The 14,304-nt window shown below is 40.9% G+C and overlaps 1 pseudogene; it reads left to right on the top strand.

Annotated features, from left to right (window-relative positions):
• Nucleotides 1-7,583, top strand: part of LOC136495930 (uncharacterized) — a 51,332-nt pseudogene extending 43,749 nt beyond the window's left edge.
• The last annotated feature ends 6,721 nt before the right edge of the window (nt 7,584-14,304 follow it).

Raw genomic sequence — 14,304 nt, 5'->3', positions numbered from 1 at the left:
TGATGTAGAGCTTTCTGCCTGTTGAATGGTGGTGGCTTCTACCAGCACCCAGAGGTTCTAGTAGACCGCCCGCTCCTGAGGGTCGACGGGCTCAGGAACGCCGCGTAGAAGCATTGTCACAGCAGCGATGTTATGGCTAGCCCGAGCGAACTATGGGGGATTATTCCCCTCATTCATGATGTCATGTTGGACCTATCGAGCACGACCCCAGGTGTCGCCCACCAAATCATGCGCATGGGGCACAACATGCTGCACCTGAGCGCGCTGGCGCAAGCAGGCGACTGGTTCTACCACCGTTGTCATAGTTCCTTGGTGTGCTCTTGTGCAAACACGAGGGCCCCCACACATGGGTCCAGAGGGTGTGAGTTCGAGCAGACTTCGCAACCACTAGGGGCTGTCCTAGAGCATCCTGCCATAGCGCACTCCTGAGATGGATGGTGGCTAGGTGCCACATTGCCGGTGCTAGAGCTATCGCCCTCACCCTCGTCATCCGAGAGTTCGTGGAAAGTGGTAGGAATAGCTTGCCATTTCCACTGAATTCATATGTGAGAGGGGATGACGCCAGTGTCCTTAGGAGCCCCCAAGAGCATGCATCCACGGGGGACACGAGGCCGTAGGGGAACCAATCGTATGGTGTTCGTGGTGCGGTCAATATGGTCTCTCCAGATAATCAGGCAGGAGATAGTAAATAGAGAGTAAATAACAGTATGCATATTACTCACAGCGAGGTCTGAGCAGAGGGTTTGCTCAGAATGAAGCACAGATGCCTCATCGTTGAAGTCGTCGTGCGTCCTGGAGCCGATGGATGGCGCCCCTCCGATGGGCACTGGAATGAGTGCCTCCTCGTGGAGGCGTAATATGCCGAGCCGGTCGACGACGAAGTCCAGTCTTCCAAAGAGGAAGGCCTAGGATGGCTCAGAGATGAGTGAAACTCACATCCCAATAGGTGGGAATGCGGGAAACTCTAGCGAGCTAAAGCGAGTAGTATCGCTTGAGCCCGCCATGGCGAGGGTGGCGGAAAAATAGGCCATCCGATGACCAAACAGTGTTGAACGTACAACGTCTTCCCCATGGACGGTGCCAACTGTCGGTGCAGAAAGTGACCAACATGTTAATATTTGTAGTTTTGCCGTACGTTGTGATTGGAGGTGGCCTAGCACTCAATGACACAGGGTTTATACTGGTTCAGGCAACGTGCCCTACGTCCAATTTGAGTTGGTCGGTGACTTTATTCCTAAGCCTAGGTGCTCAAAGTTTATAGTGGGGTTACAAACGAGGAGGAAGATGGGGGGTACAAGAGGTCCGATCGGACTCTAGTCAGAAGGGCCGAGAGTGACAGGAGCCCCGCTATGAGCTAAGTGTTCAAGCGTGTGCTCGTGGTTTGAATCTAGTGGTTCTGCTATTGTATAGTAGTGAACTTGATCGATCTGAATCAACCTATCTATTGGAAGAGAGCGCATCCCCTTTTATAGATGGAGGGGATGGCCTTACAAGTGAGAGAGAGGGAGTATGTTCACTGCTAAGTCTTGCTACCCACACCGGTGGGTACAGGACGATGGTAGGCGCCCACAATACTGTTGAATGTCAGATGCACGTGGGAGGTTGTGTTATCTGTGGTAGAACCTCCTAAGAAATCAGGCCCACGTGCACCTATCATTGTCTTAACAGACCTTAGATAGCGTTCACGAGTTCCCAACAACTCAACAGGTTTGTCGAGTGTCCTCGGGAGATCCAAATCATCCATGATTCTCTTTTCAAACAGGATCCCAATCATAGACATTGCAGATTACAACAGTTTATTCAAATATATACATCAGAGTAAAAGATAGCAAAAGTCTTAAGATAACATAGGTTACAAACCAGTTGTTTTCAAACTTACAATACCATAAGTGTCATACAACCATAGTAGCGGGATAATATTACATTAACTTTATTTATCATACAAACTAGTGCCTTGTCCAAAGGCCATTCATCACTCCTCATCAGTCATTGACTTCAAACATAGACATGCAGCAGGGACCAAAACAAGCCTGCGCATGCGACTCACCTGCAACAAGAGTTAACAAACCCTAAGTACAAAAGTACTCAACAAGACTAACCCGACGTAAAGGGGTGTAAGACTTTTAAAGATGCAGGGCTTGGGGCAAGGTAAGGATGTAGCAAGATTCAAAAGTTCTTTGCCAAAAGCTTACTATTCTTCATTCTATTTTCAAGTTTTACCCCTAAGTCCTTTTAGTTCATTATCTCAACTAAATGTACATTTCCAAAATTCCATTCCTTCTCATTCCATTCTTTTCTCATATTTTAGTAATTCACCAGTCCAACATTGCTTCTGTAATGAATCGAGTCTCCATATTCGTGGAGCACCGGCAATTCGAATTGATTCAAGTCCCAGCTGGGGATTCCTTATCACATGACATATGTAGAACTTAATCTTGCATATATCAACCTCGCTACCGGATTCTCCTACACTAAGCCGTCTCCACGCCACCCGAGAGCACAGCACATCTCAAATCCGGCCACATTCTAGCCACGAGGGTACATGCTACTCCCGCCATCTCTCCACTCCTAGTGCATGGGCATTCGTCTTAGTATCGGATTAGCCGAAGTAGGCTTACTAGACTATGTGACCAGTACTACAAAGTGTCTCGTTCAGAAGATCCACAATGAGTGGCCTTTAAGCGACATAGTCGGCAACATTACCCAACATTCAAGATAAGTCACCCGACTAGTCTCTAGTTCATTCTACATTCTTTCTTTCTTTGGCCAGTATGCCATCTTTGATTGTATCGAAACTTTTACTTTGAAAACCTACCATAAGCATACTAAGCATTCTACGCCTTTGTAAATGAAAGCATCTTCAAGGATGGTAGACAATTAACAAGGTAGGCAATGCATCAAGTAGGTAACATCTGAATTAATCAACTTAATGCAATAAGTAACATAGCGAATAAACTTTTCAAAGTAAACAAGGTAATGGTTTAATGTATAAACCGGGGCTTGCCTTCGTTGACGATCTCAGGTTCCGGATCCGTACCACACTTATCGAATCCCGTGACAACCGGGGATTCTTCCAGAACTTGCTCAACTAGAATTGTTTCACTCTCGGATTCTACACTGAAATGATAACATATGCTTTAACATGATGATAATGTAAACATGATGCTTTCACGGTACATGAAATGTAAAAACACCCCGAATACGATTTTCCTTCACGGTACAGTTGCAAGCCAACAAAACCAACTTCCAATCCTACCATCAAGAACCACACATGTGACTTGACCAAATGAAACTTGAAACCCTACTAGTCACAAAACATGACCAAAACAAGTTTCAACACTAATCAAACACTTAGGGTTTGCTTTTATTTATTTTTGAATTAATTTGGAAATAAGCCCAAAAATGAACTTGTTCCAAATGACCTCAAAATTTTATGTAAGCTCCCTCATGACAAATTAGTGTACCAAAACAAATTTCATAATTTTTGGAATTGTACAGTGGCCGACAAAAATCATAGAAATTGCATTTATTAATTAATGGACTGAATATTTGAACATTAAAAATTTATTCAAATTTCAAGTTTCAAATTTTTAAACCATACTAGAGCATGTACAGAGGCTACACACAAAATTTCAGAATTTTTGGAGCTATGATTATTTTCCTACAAATTTCCAAAGATTTAGCACTATTCAAAATCAGAAAATAACAAAACTCACTATTCTCTCTCTTGCTCTCACTGACAGCCGGCCCCCACTTGTCATCCCCAACCTCGGGCATTGACCGTGGCTACGACGGCGCTGACCGGCGCGAACTCGCCGACGGTGAGCCCAACAGCGATGGCCAAAGCACTAACATGATCACAAGAGCTAGGCGCATCGATTAGTGGCACTTTGGAGGTCGATTACGACATGGAACAAGGCTAACACCGGCCATGGCAGACACGGTGGCACGGCAACTGTTACGCCGGTGAAACAAGGCTAGTAACGGTGAAACAGAGAGTATAGGAAGCATCAGTGGCTCACCCCGATCGCGTTGAAGCAACAGGCGAGACCGGAGAAGCTACGGTGACGCGTTTCGACGGTGACCGGGATCACGGTGGAGCGGACCTCGTCGACGACAGTGTTTCGGCAATGGACGAGGCTGGCCATGGTGAATCGGAGCTTCCGTTGAGGTCGCTGGCCGCGAGGAAGATGAACGTGTACCGCGAGCTCTCGGCGAAATTAGGTGGTAGCAACAGCTCGGTCGGATGCGCAAGGAGCAGGCAGAACTGCAACACAGCTTTTATGGGGCTTACTTGCACTGAGGAGATGAGAGAAGCTCGCCGGAGTTGAGACGGCGACGTCGGGAAAATAGAGAGGAGGAAGAAAAGTGAACGGTGTCGTCTGGTTCTTATAGCTCGGCCAGGAGCGCGCGGACTCGACACGTAGAGTGCTCCCCATGCCAGCGCAAAGCCAAGGGCGATCGTAGACGCGCCTAGGAAGGCTGGAGAAAGGACGCCGGCAGTGAGGCGGTGGCGCCCTGTAGTTATCTAAATTTTTTAAATAATTACAGATTTGCCACTGAGTTCATTTTATAAATTACTCCCAATTTTTCTAAAGAAGTTGAAAATCTCCAAAAATGAAAGTTGCTCAATTTTTCAAACTCTACAACTTTGCTTCTAGGAACATTTTCAAATTCTGCCTCCATTTTGAAATTTGAATTTGGGGTGCATTTGAGCATTTGAATCATTTCAAAATTACTCCAAATTTTATATGTAAACTTGAAAAACTTTGAATACCAAAGTTGATCCACATAAAATAATCTTCAACTTTGCTTTTTGCCTCAACCCCAAATTCCAAATGGATTTTGATTTAGACAAAAGGGGCAAAAAGGACTTTTGTGATTTGAATTTGAATTCAAATTTGATTTGTTTTCCTTTTACTTTAACTTTGATTTTTGACCAGTAACATGGCCCATTAGGGTTATTTGAGTCAAATGACACATGACCTCACATGATCACATGAAATTTGACACTTGTGGTCATGATCTTTATTTAAGGTTTTGAATCACATCACATGAAATAACAACATTATGAAATAAAGCTTATTAGTGAATGCATTCAAAATTTTCTACTTTATGAATGCTTTGCAATGCATATGATGACATGTCAAATTTTAGTGCTAGGTCAAAACACCAAAGGTGTTACATTATCTTCTTCGGGTATGGCAGATGTCGGCGCCTGCCACACTATTGATACCTAGAGACATGCAAGGGGTTTTACCATGTTCGCCTGGTACGATTAATATCGGCACCCACAACACTGTTGATGCCTAGAGGCACGTGGGGGAGCCTTACTATATGGAAGTTGTAAGCGCCCACAATACTGTAGGGGAAAATATCGGCGCCTACAATACTGCTTGGGCTCTGTTGTGCCAGGAGGGTCATAGGGTACTGCCTGGTAGGTGCGCAGGGTATGATCCCTAGTATTGCGGTTTGACTTGTGCGCCCTACCTTACTTTCTCCGTCTGTTTCCTGGTCCTTACCGAGTGGGCATCCTTGACCGGTTAGTCCCAGTCAACTTTGAACACGCCAGTTGGAGAAGAGCAGTAAGCAGGGGTTTGGTGCATCCCTAGTCGGAGACGTGGGTCGGAGTCGGAAGTAGTGCTTTGGCCAGGCCTTCCGGTCGGAGAGGCCGCTCGGAGGCAGGCTAGAGACCGAAGCGAGTGCTCCGGTCGGAGAGGTGGGCCAGAGTCAGAAAATGAGCATCATTCCTCCTCGGCCAGACCTTTCGGTCGATGATTGGATCGCCCTTCTAGCCTATCATTTAGGTAATTTGGGTCAGCCCATGAGTTACATGTTTGTTTACAACATTACCTGCTGGGCCGAGCCTTTGTTTGGGAAGCCAGTCCATGAGGGACCCTGGGTTTATGAACCCGACAACTCCAATTAGCTTGTATGGCTGACCAGCATCTTTGGTGGAACACTGCTCCACATCACGTTATCGCTGGCCGCCTTTCCTGATTGCTGGTTGTCGTGATCCATGGAAACAATCTTGCGTATTTGATTAGAAATCACGAGCAACAACAAGATGTGATTAGGTTTCTCCCAACTGAAATCATGCAAACATACGTATCCGATCAGAAATCATGAGCAACAACAAGTATAATAACAATATTTAATTAGGAAGTGACTTGACTTAGCATTCTTGGACTGCTTGACTCTGATCTTGTTGTCATGTGTTGCGTCTGTTGGAGGTGCATGGCAAGGCATCTAACTCTAGCACATGTGGCCATTCACCGAGGAAAGTGATCCGCTGCATGCGAGCATCGAGTTGCCGCCGAATGTTGAGTTGCCGGTGACGTTGGTTGTAGAAAACATTCCCATCTGGTTTGCCATAGAATCAGCACGCATAGCCCCTACCTGGCGAGCCACTATCGATGAAATCTAGTCGACAGTCTACCGAGGGATATACTCACAGTAGTAAATGATTGGTGGGGGTGCGTGTGATCAGGAACCGAATGGTAACAGAGACACAAGACATAAGATTTATACAGGTTCAGGCCATCGATGTGACATAAAACCCTACGTCATGTGCTATGTTATTTTGTATTGATTGTGTATCAGATTGGATATATCTTGTCTAGGGGACCCCTGCTCCTCCTTATATACTCTGGAGGGGTAGAGTTACAAGAAAAATATCCTATTTGGTATGATTGATTAAACATGTTGTTTTACTAGCTTGATGAGATGTGTTATATTGGGTTGTATGCACCATTAGCTTGATATGCAATTTTCACTTGCAAATGTTTAGTCCAAAACCAAAAACCTAGTAACATTTTTTAATTGACTTGTAGTTTTACTCTTAGCAGGATTGCAAGAAGAAGTTTCACTCCAAACCTAAAGTTAACTTGCTTCCAAAAGCATCATCAAAAGGAGCAGATATGTTCAGTGGAAGAAAACTGCAGAAGAAGGTAGTCACTTCTTTTTTTCTAGAAAACTCTATTAATACTTGTAATTTTTGTCCATTAGTAGATTATTCCCTCTTGTGCTTTAAAGTTTGAAGTATGTAGATAGAAAGTTAAATTTTCAATTGCACCTACTGTTTAGTGCAGTGTTTGGTCACATTAAAAGCACAAGTGCATAAGTTGAAAATATGGATTGTCAGTGACATCTTTTATGCTCATTTAGTATTTAGAAAAGATTATACAATACTAAACATTGTTTTGATATGTTCTTTGGTATCGCAGAGGGCAGTGAATTCCGGTGATGCTAAAAGTAGTGGTATGAATTCTTTCTATGCATTGTTTATTTTTCTACAGCAATTAAAAGATCTTACCCATATTCCATTATGTTAATAATGTGGTTATAAAATCAATGTTTATTACATTTAAAATGGAGATTTGTAGTGCTATATTTGAGGTCTATTATTATATACTTCATGTTTGAAAAAAAATACTGGGACTTCTACCAGGCGTAGCAAGGCTATTAGTACTGAAGGAAGGGGAGGAGGAAGAGGAAGACAAAGGGGAAGGAGCAGGAGGCCTTCTACTGCATACCGTCCCATGCTCCATGAGTTGGATAAACTACCCCCTGGTTTTATCTAACTGTGGGGGAAATTATTTTCATGAGAGAGTGCATGACAGCAACCAATCCATAAATTTCCATATCGTTGTTTAAGAATAAATGTGCAAGAATTTTGCACTGCATCAAACCATCTGATGATGCTCCATTTTCATGAACTATCTATTTGTTGATGTTTGCTTGTGCGACTTGATCTCCATATCGTTTGTTTTACTGGAGGCTGAGATGTTGTTTGCTTCAATTTCTAATAATATTTGGTGACAATTTTACCATATCTTTGCATGTGATGCTATCACCGGTGATTGTCTTTTAATTTCTAGTGGAAGAAGATGAATCATATATAATTAGTTGCCTGATGAATAGTTTTCTGTTGGTCATATTTTCCTTCATCAGTTCAATGCTTCAACTACTGCTAGCATGCGCCTTAGCAATTTGTGGAGCACTCATACATATGGAAGATAATAAGCTTGTGCTCCATGAAGTGCACATTCTAGTGTTGCATGAAAGCTTGTGTGGTTTTGCTTGTTAGTAAGCCTTATAGTAATGTTGCATTGAGTTTTTTTGTAAAGGAGGCTTTTTATTAATATTTAAGTACATTACATCGAGTTGATACAAAACCTTGAAAATAGTTATTTTGGTCTCTGCCTGACAGAAAGCACACAACCATCGAAAGAGTAAACCACACACACTCTAGTGACTATCAATCCGAAGACTAGAACATTACCCATGTGCCTGGGAGAAGATAACTATGGCCACATGTACCAAGTGCTGCAAAACCACCACAACCAAATCTTGTGTGTTCGGCTTTTGGAGGATAGCCCACATATGGTGCCAATGAATAACCAAGAGGATAACCTGAAAGGAGATGAATTTTTTTATTTTCAAAAACTATATCATTCCTACTTTACCAAATCGACCAATATTTTTTCTTTTCAAAAACTATATCATTCCTACGTAATCAACATGTGGTGGGCACCTCTAGTAGGACAAAGGCTTTAAATATTTACTAATCCTTTCTAGCTAATTGACAAATATATTTGATATAGTTTAGTAAGATCTGAGGCCACCTCATTTATTGAACAAACAGTCCAGATGAACCAGTAATCAAAGAACAAGTGTCTAATTGTTTTTTGACAAAAACAACACGTTTTTCTACCTTACGAGTTACATTTGAATAAATTATCTTTTGTAACCGCTACTCCTCTGCATAGGTACCATAAAAATATTAACCTTCAAAGGGGCTTTTATTTTCCATTTACGTTGATTTAAATTAGGCACCTATAAATGGATTAGAGCATGATAATGTGATTTCACCTACAGTTGTCTAATTGGGGTTAGGTTCCAGTGAAAGACATCAAGCTCATATCCTAAAGTGATGTTAGCACTGATGATGATCAAGCTCATCTAATGCTATTAACTTGGGACCGATTAGATCCAAGTACCATGATCTGTATGGGAAATTGATATGAGATTGACTTAAACAGGTAGCTATTGTGTGAAGCTATTATGAATTTAGGAAAGTTAGAAGACTAGCCATATACCCACCCGCCCGCACGATGTGAATGGGCTCAAGCGACTAGGCTATGACACGATTGTTATGGTGCCAACGAAGGTTTCACAGCTCCAAACTCAAACGAGAAGGGTGAGAGTGAGGGACAATGTACAGAGGAATGCAAGAGCGGTGAAGGACAACGTATGTTGTGATGGTTAAAGAATCTTTTCATTCCCGATGCACTCATTCTTCACTAGCTAGATTGTCCGATCTTCACATTTCAATAGTATATTTCACATGGAGGTACTGGCCAGACATATCACCAATTGTTCGGTGCTCATGGTTTCCTTCTAGCCAGACTATCCACTGTATGCAATTTCTCCTGGTTTCACCTCCTACTTCTTCATATAAACTCCAATTACGAAAAACTTGGCCCATTAGATTCCTTGTTGTACAACCAAGCTCTTTGGACCATATGTTCTTCAAGACTACACCACCATGCATACTTGAACAAATGAGCCTTTGCATACTCAAATCCCCTTCTTGTCTGAACACTTTACGCATCCATGATCCACTTGATCTTGAGTTCTCATTTGTTTTGCATTACTCTGGATTACTTTTATCTTTGGTATTGAGTTCTTGATCATCTTATCATCAAATCCTGGGGATGTCTTCATTCTCCATGCATTGTGGACTAGCCTTTAACACTTGATGATTCATCAAACCATGTGTTAGTCACACATGCCAAGTTGTCCTCTTAACTAAGAATTGAGAACACTTCTTCATATTGATGCTTTGTGAACTAACATTAACATGTTTCTCCAAAACACACACGTTAGTAACCAAAGCAAAGTTGTCATTAACCACTGAAAACCATTTACTTGGGGGTCTAGAAGCTCATAATATTTCCATTGTGCTCTTATAAATATGGTTTATTGTCAAAATTCTCATCAGTTTACTAATTGTATTTTCCCTTTTCTCACTCATAATGGTTGCCTTACCATTTACTTGGGGATTTAGAAGCTCATAATATTTCCATTGTCCTCTTATAAATATGGTTTATTGTCAAAATTCTCATAAGTTTACTAATTGTATTTTCCCTTTTCTCACTCATAATGGTTGCCCCATAAGGCCACAAATATTTAGTTCTATCCCATAGCAAGCAAAGTTGTCATTAACCGATGAAAACCAGTTACCTGAGGGGTCTAGAAGCTCATAATATTTCCAGTGTGCTCTTTATAAATATATATGGTTTATTGTCAAAATTCTCATAATAAGTTTACTAATTGTATTACCCCTTTTCTCACTCATAATGGGTGCCCAATAAGGCCACAAATATTTATATATATATATATATATATATATATATATATATATATATATATATATATATATATATATATATATATATAACCTTGATTTACGATAATGTTTGTTTGTACCAATTTATGATAATGACAATACACATTTACGATGCATGGGTTACTATAATCAAGATGATACTTACCATAATGCTATAGTAAATCACTTATGAGGGAGTTACCATAATCTCGTAAATTAGTATAGTAATTATCGTAACTCAAAGTGGCCTACCATAATCTCGTAAATTAGTATATAGTAATTATCGTAACTCAAAGTGGCCACAGAATAACTTATTATGCGGCCAGCTACAGAAGGCCGGCGAAGTATATGTAGATAGAGTATATTATGGGAAGCTTTCCCTCTGGTACGGTCTTCTTTAGAAGACTATGTAATCTGATAATCATTTCCCCCATGTTGTTCTTTGATTTTACTCAAAGCATGTCTACTAGCTACGCTATCGTCATTGTGCTCCAGAGGACATGTTGTGCCATTATGAGCATGCGTTTCTCTACTTTCACAGGTGATGTGGTATTATGCTTTCGGTGTACGTCCTGTGTTTTTTATGGGCACATATGATTTGCCTGCATCTAGCCTATACGGCGATGAAGAAACACTTGGCTCAGGCCCAAAAAGATGACAAAAAAAATGGCTCAACCCCAAAATTAGCCTAAGCCCATAAGCGCACCATAGTGTAAATCCTTGTGGTTTTTATTGAATTTATTTAATTGGGTTTGGACTAACCTTATTCTAATTGAATCAAATAAATCTTAAGTCCCATAATAAATGCTAGGCGCAATGCCGAAGGATTGATCCTACATGGATTGACTTAGCTTAAATATATCTATTATGTGTACTTGTTGTGAGTTTAATAAAGGTGAAAGGTGAGCCACATGTCCATACGCGTGCGTAGCCAGGATACGACATAAGTGGTACTATGCTAAGGAAGGTTTTGTAGCTTCAAACTTTTGTCTTTGGTCTATGTTTCTCATCCGTGGAAGTGACAAGGGTGGGAGTAGAAAAGGAGTAGGTGGCATACAGACAGAAGAGAGAGAGAGAGAGAGAGAGAGAGAGAGAGAGAGATATGGAAAGAAGAAAATTCCCATTTCTAATATTAAGTATAAGTATAGATGATTAGATGTATATGACAAGGGCCTACGATTACACCAACCACCCTTGATCATGGCGTGGTGAGAAAGGATCATGTTTCATCCCATTTCCTATTAGTTTGAGATCATTTGAAATAGTTCATGGTCCGTGACCACGAAGAATACCTAGCCATCGGAGTGGATGCAGGACTTGTAGGTGAACAGGAAGCAATTGCATCTCATCAGACAAGTCCGATAAACAACTGTTGCGGTTGTGGACTCATGAATTGTGATTTATCTATATCTATATCTATATATATAGTTTTAAATCCCGCTAGAATCTTATCTCAACATGCAAGTTGTCCATCTCAGCAACCCATTGTCATATGCAATTACAGTCCACTAGTACATGCAATTATGATATCCACATTAGTGAGACACATTATGCACTAACTAGCATTTAGTTGTCAATATCAATGTGCTATTTATCCACTATATTAATTTATAATAGTTTATCCCTTCGTATAAGTAATTATATGTAATCTAATTTCATTCTAAATTATCTGTAATTTCTACAGCAATGTGCGGGATATACTTGTAGTTATATATACAATACACCGCTTGTTGCAATGGTCGTCCATACTCCTAAATGAAAGCCTAAGCGTGCTCTTGCCTTCTACCAGAAATATGAAGCGAGGGAAAAGCACCCACGTATGTGTATGCCATTCTCATTTCTCAGTGTTACACACAAGCAGTAGCAGCTGCCAGCTTAGAATAATGATCGCACAGAGGTTTTCATCATGACATATCATTATGCAAATTCTTTCCTAAGTATCTACATTTATTAAAGCAGCTCCATCAGATCTCCTTTCTCCTAAAATTTTCTACAGGGATGGTTGCTCTAGCATATTGAGAAAAATACAACATTATATCTCCCACATGACACATGGTACTCAGATGTGAAAGGACCGAGCATGTCTCCTAGAGAGATGTTCCATAATTGTTTCAAGGGAGATACAAAAGAGGGGTAGGTTTCATAGTTGTTTCAACCACTACTTACAAGTTTTTCACAGCACATAGCTCACAACAACTTTTTCATAGCTCACACGTCTCACAACTGAACCAAACAAACCCTAAATCAAAGTAAAATTCCTTTCTAATGTCCACACTACAAGCAAAGAGTGTTAGTGAGGCGTATGAATTGGTATTTGCGGGTTGCTTAGAACAGCAACAATCTTCTTCCTTCCAACTTATCCTTCACCCTTGATGTTGCGGGAGCTTCCCACTGGTTGTGCACTAAAGTTTACTTCACACAAACAAGCACAACCCAATAAGATCGAGACAAACAAAATAAAAATGCAAAGCGCAAAGGAGACAAGGATTTGTATCACCGATGTTTGAGTTCCCACTTAAAACCTACATCTCAGTTGACGAAGTCATTGGTGATCATTCGTAATCAAATTCTATCTAGGTTGCTCTCAAATCATTTTCCTCAATCCACTATAGTTTGATCTTTTTCCTTTCGGAGGCAAGATCGAAGCATTCACAAACTTGTTTGTGGCCTCCCACAAGCTCGGAAGCTAGCCGGACGAATCCTAACCATCTAGGAGGTTTGACCTCCTAGAGTAACAAATGCTTAATGAGATCTTTGACTTGGCATGAGTGCTCAAGGTTTTGACTTGCTCTTTTGATCACTAAGTCAATCTCACTCAACCCCAACACTTTGATTTTGCAATAATCACTCAATCTCACAAATAGAGGTTGGGGAGTGCTCTCACAAAGCTTAGAATATTTATAATAACCACCGGAATCGGCAATCATCAAAGGAGAGGGCTTGGAGGTATAAGTAACTCCACCATTAAAAATTAGTCATTACTAATCCTTGGAGACAGACATGTAATATAGACCATTCGGTATAACCTCAACTAGCCGTTAGAAAAATCAAGCCTCGGAAATTCTAATCATCCCTAGAAACTCCAACCCTAAAAGACAGAGAACCCCTAATCGAAAATTCCATCAAAAGTTTCAATCTAGAGAGAACCCCTCTTGAAAAATCCAAACCTCAACAGTGTTGACAGTTCATACCGGACCACACGGTATGGCATATTGGACTATCTGGTATGTAGGCCCTATAGCACACACAAGTTAGTATTTGGGTGGTTCTCTCTTAGATTTCACATGGGTTTTCTTGTGCGCTAGAGACTTCTCAATTCTCATCATGTTGCATCTCTCTCGATAGTATGGCATACCTATGAACTCAAGTTTAAATGAAAACCGAAATTCAAATCGATTGAGCTTTATATCTTCACAAATGTCATTTCTTCTCAATTGTCTTCTCAGGAATTGCAACAAACTTGTCTCCACCATGCTAAGCAAAGCCCAGTTAAGTGTGTAAATCGAACCATTTCAACACATATAAATTCACTACATGGTTAAAAGTCACTTCTTCATATGATTCAACAATGATTGATTCTCCTAAAGATATGACTCTTCATACTTGATTGGTGCCTCGATTCAATGCAAGTAGTATCTTCTTCATCTTAGCCATGGTGCCTTGGCACCCAAGCTGTTGTTTGTCCATCTACCTTGAAACCGTTTTCTTACTATCTCTGCTCTATTAAGCCACCCTCAACTCACATTCATGCAGTTACTCTGTGCTTAGAGTAAATCAGAAGAAGCTATTTTTCTTCTCCCAACCCCCTATTTTATTTCCGAGAATCACTTTACATAATTAGCGTATGAATAATTTTTTGGTAAGCTTCTCCTAGATTCAGCCTAGAAACTGCTCTAGGAGCTCTACCAAAA

The sequence above is a fragment of the Miscanthus floridulus genome, chromosome 12 (assembly GCF_019320115.1).
Source record: "Miscanthus floridulus cultivar M001 chromosome 12, ASM1932011v1, whole genome shotgun sequence".
Classification (NCBI taxonomy): domain Eukaryota; kingdom Viridiplantae; phylum Streptophyta; class Magnoliopsida; order Poales; family Poaceae; genus Miscanthus; species Miscanthus floridulus.
This window is presented reverse-complemented; position numbering and strand designations above follow the sequence as displayed.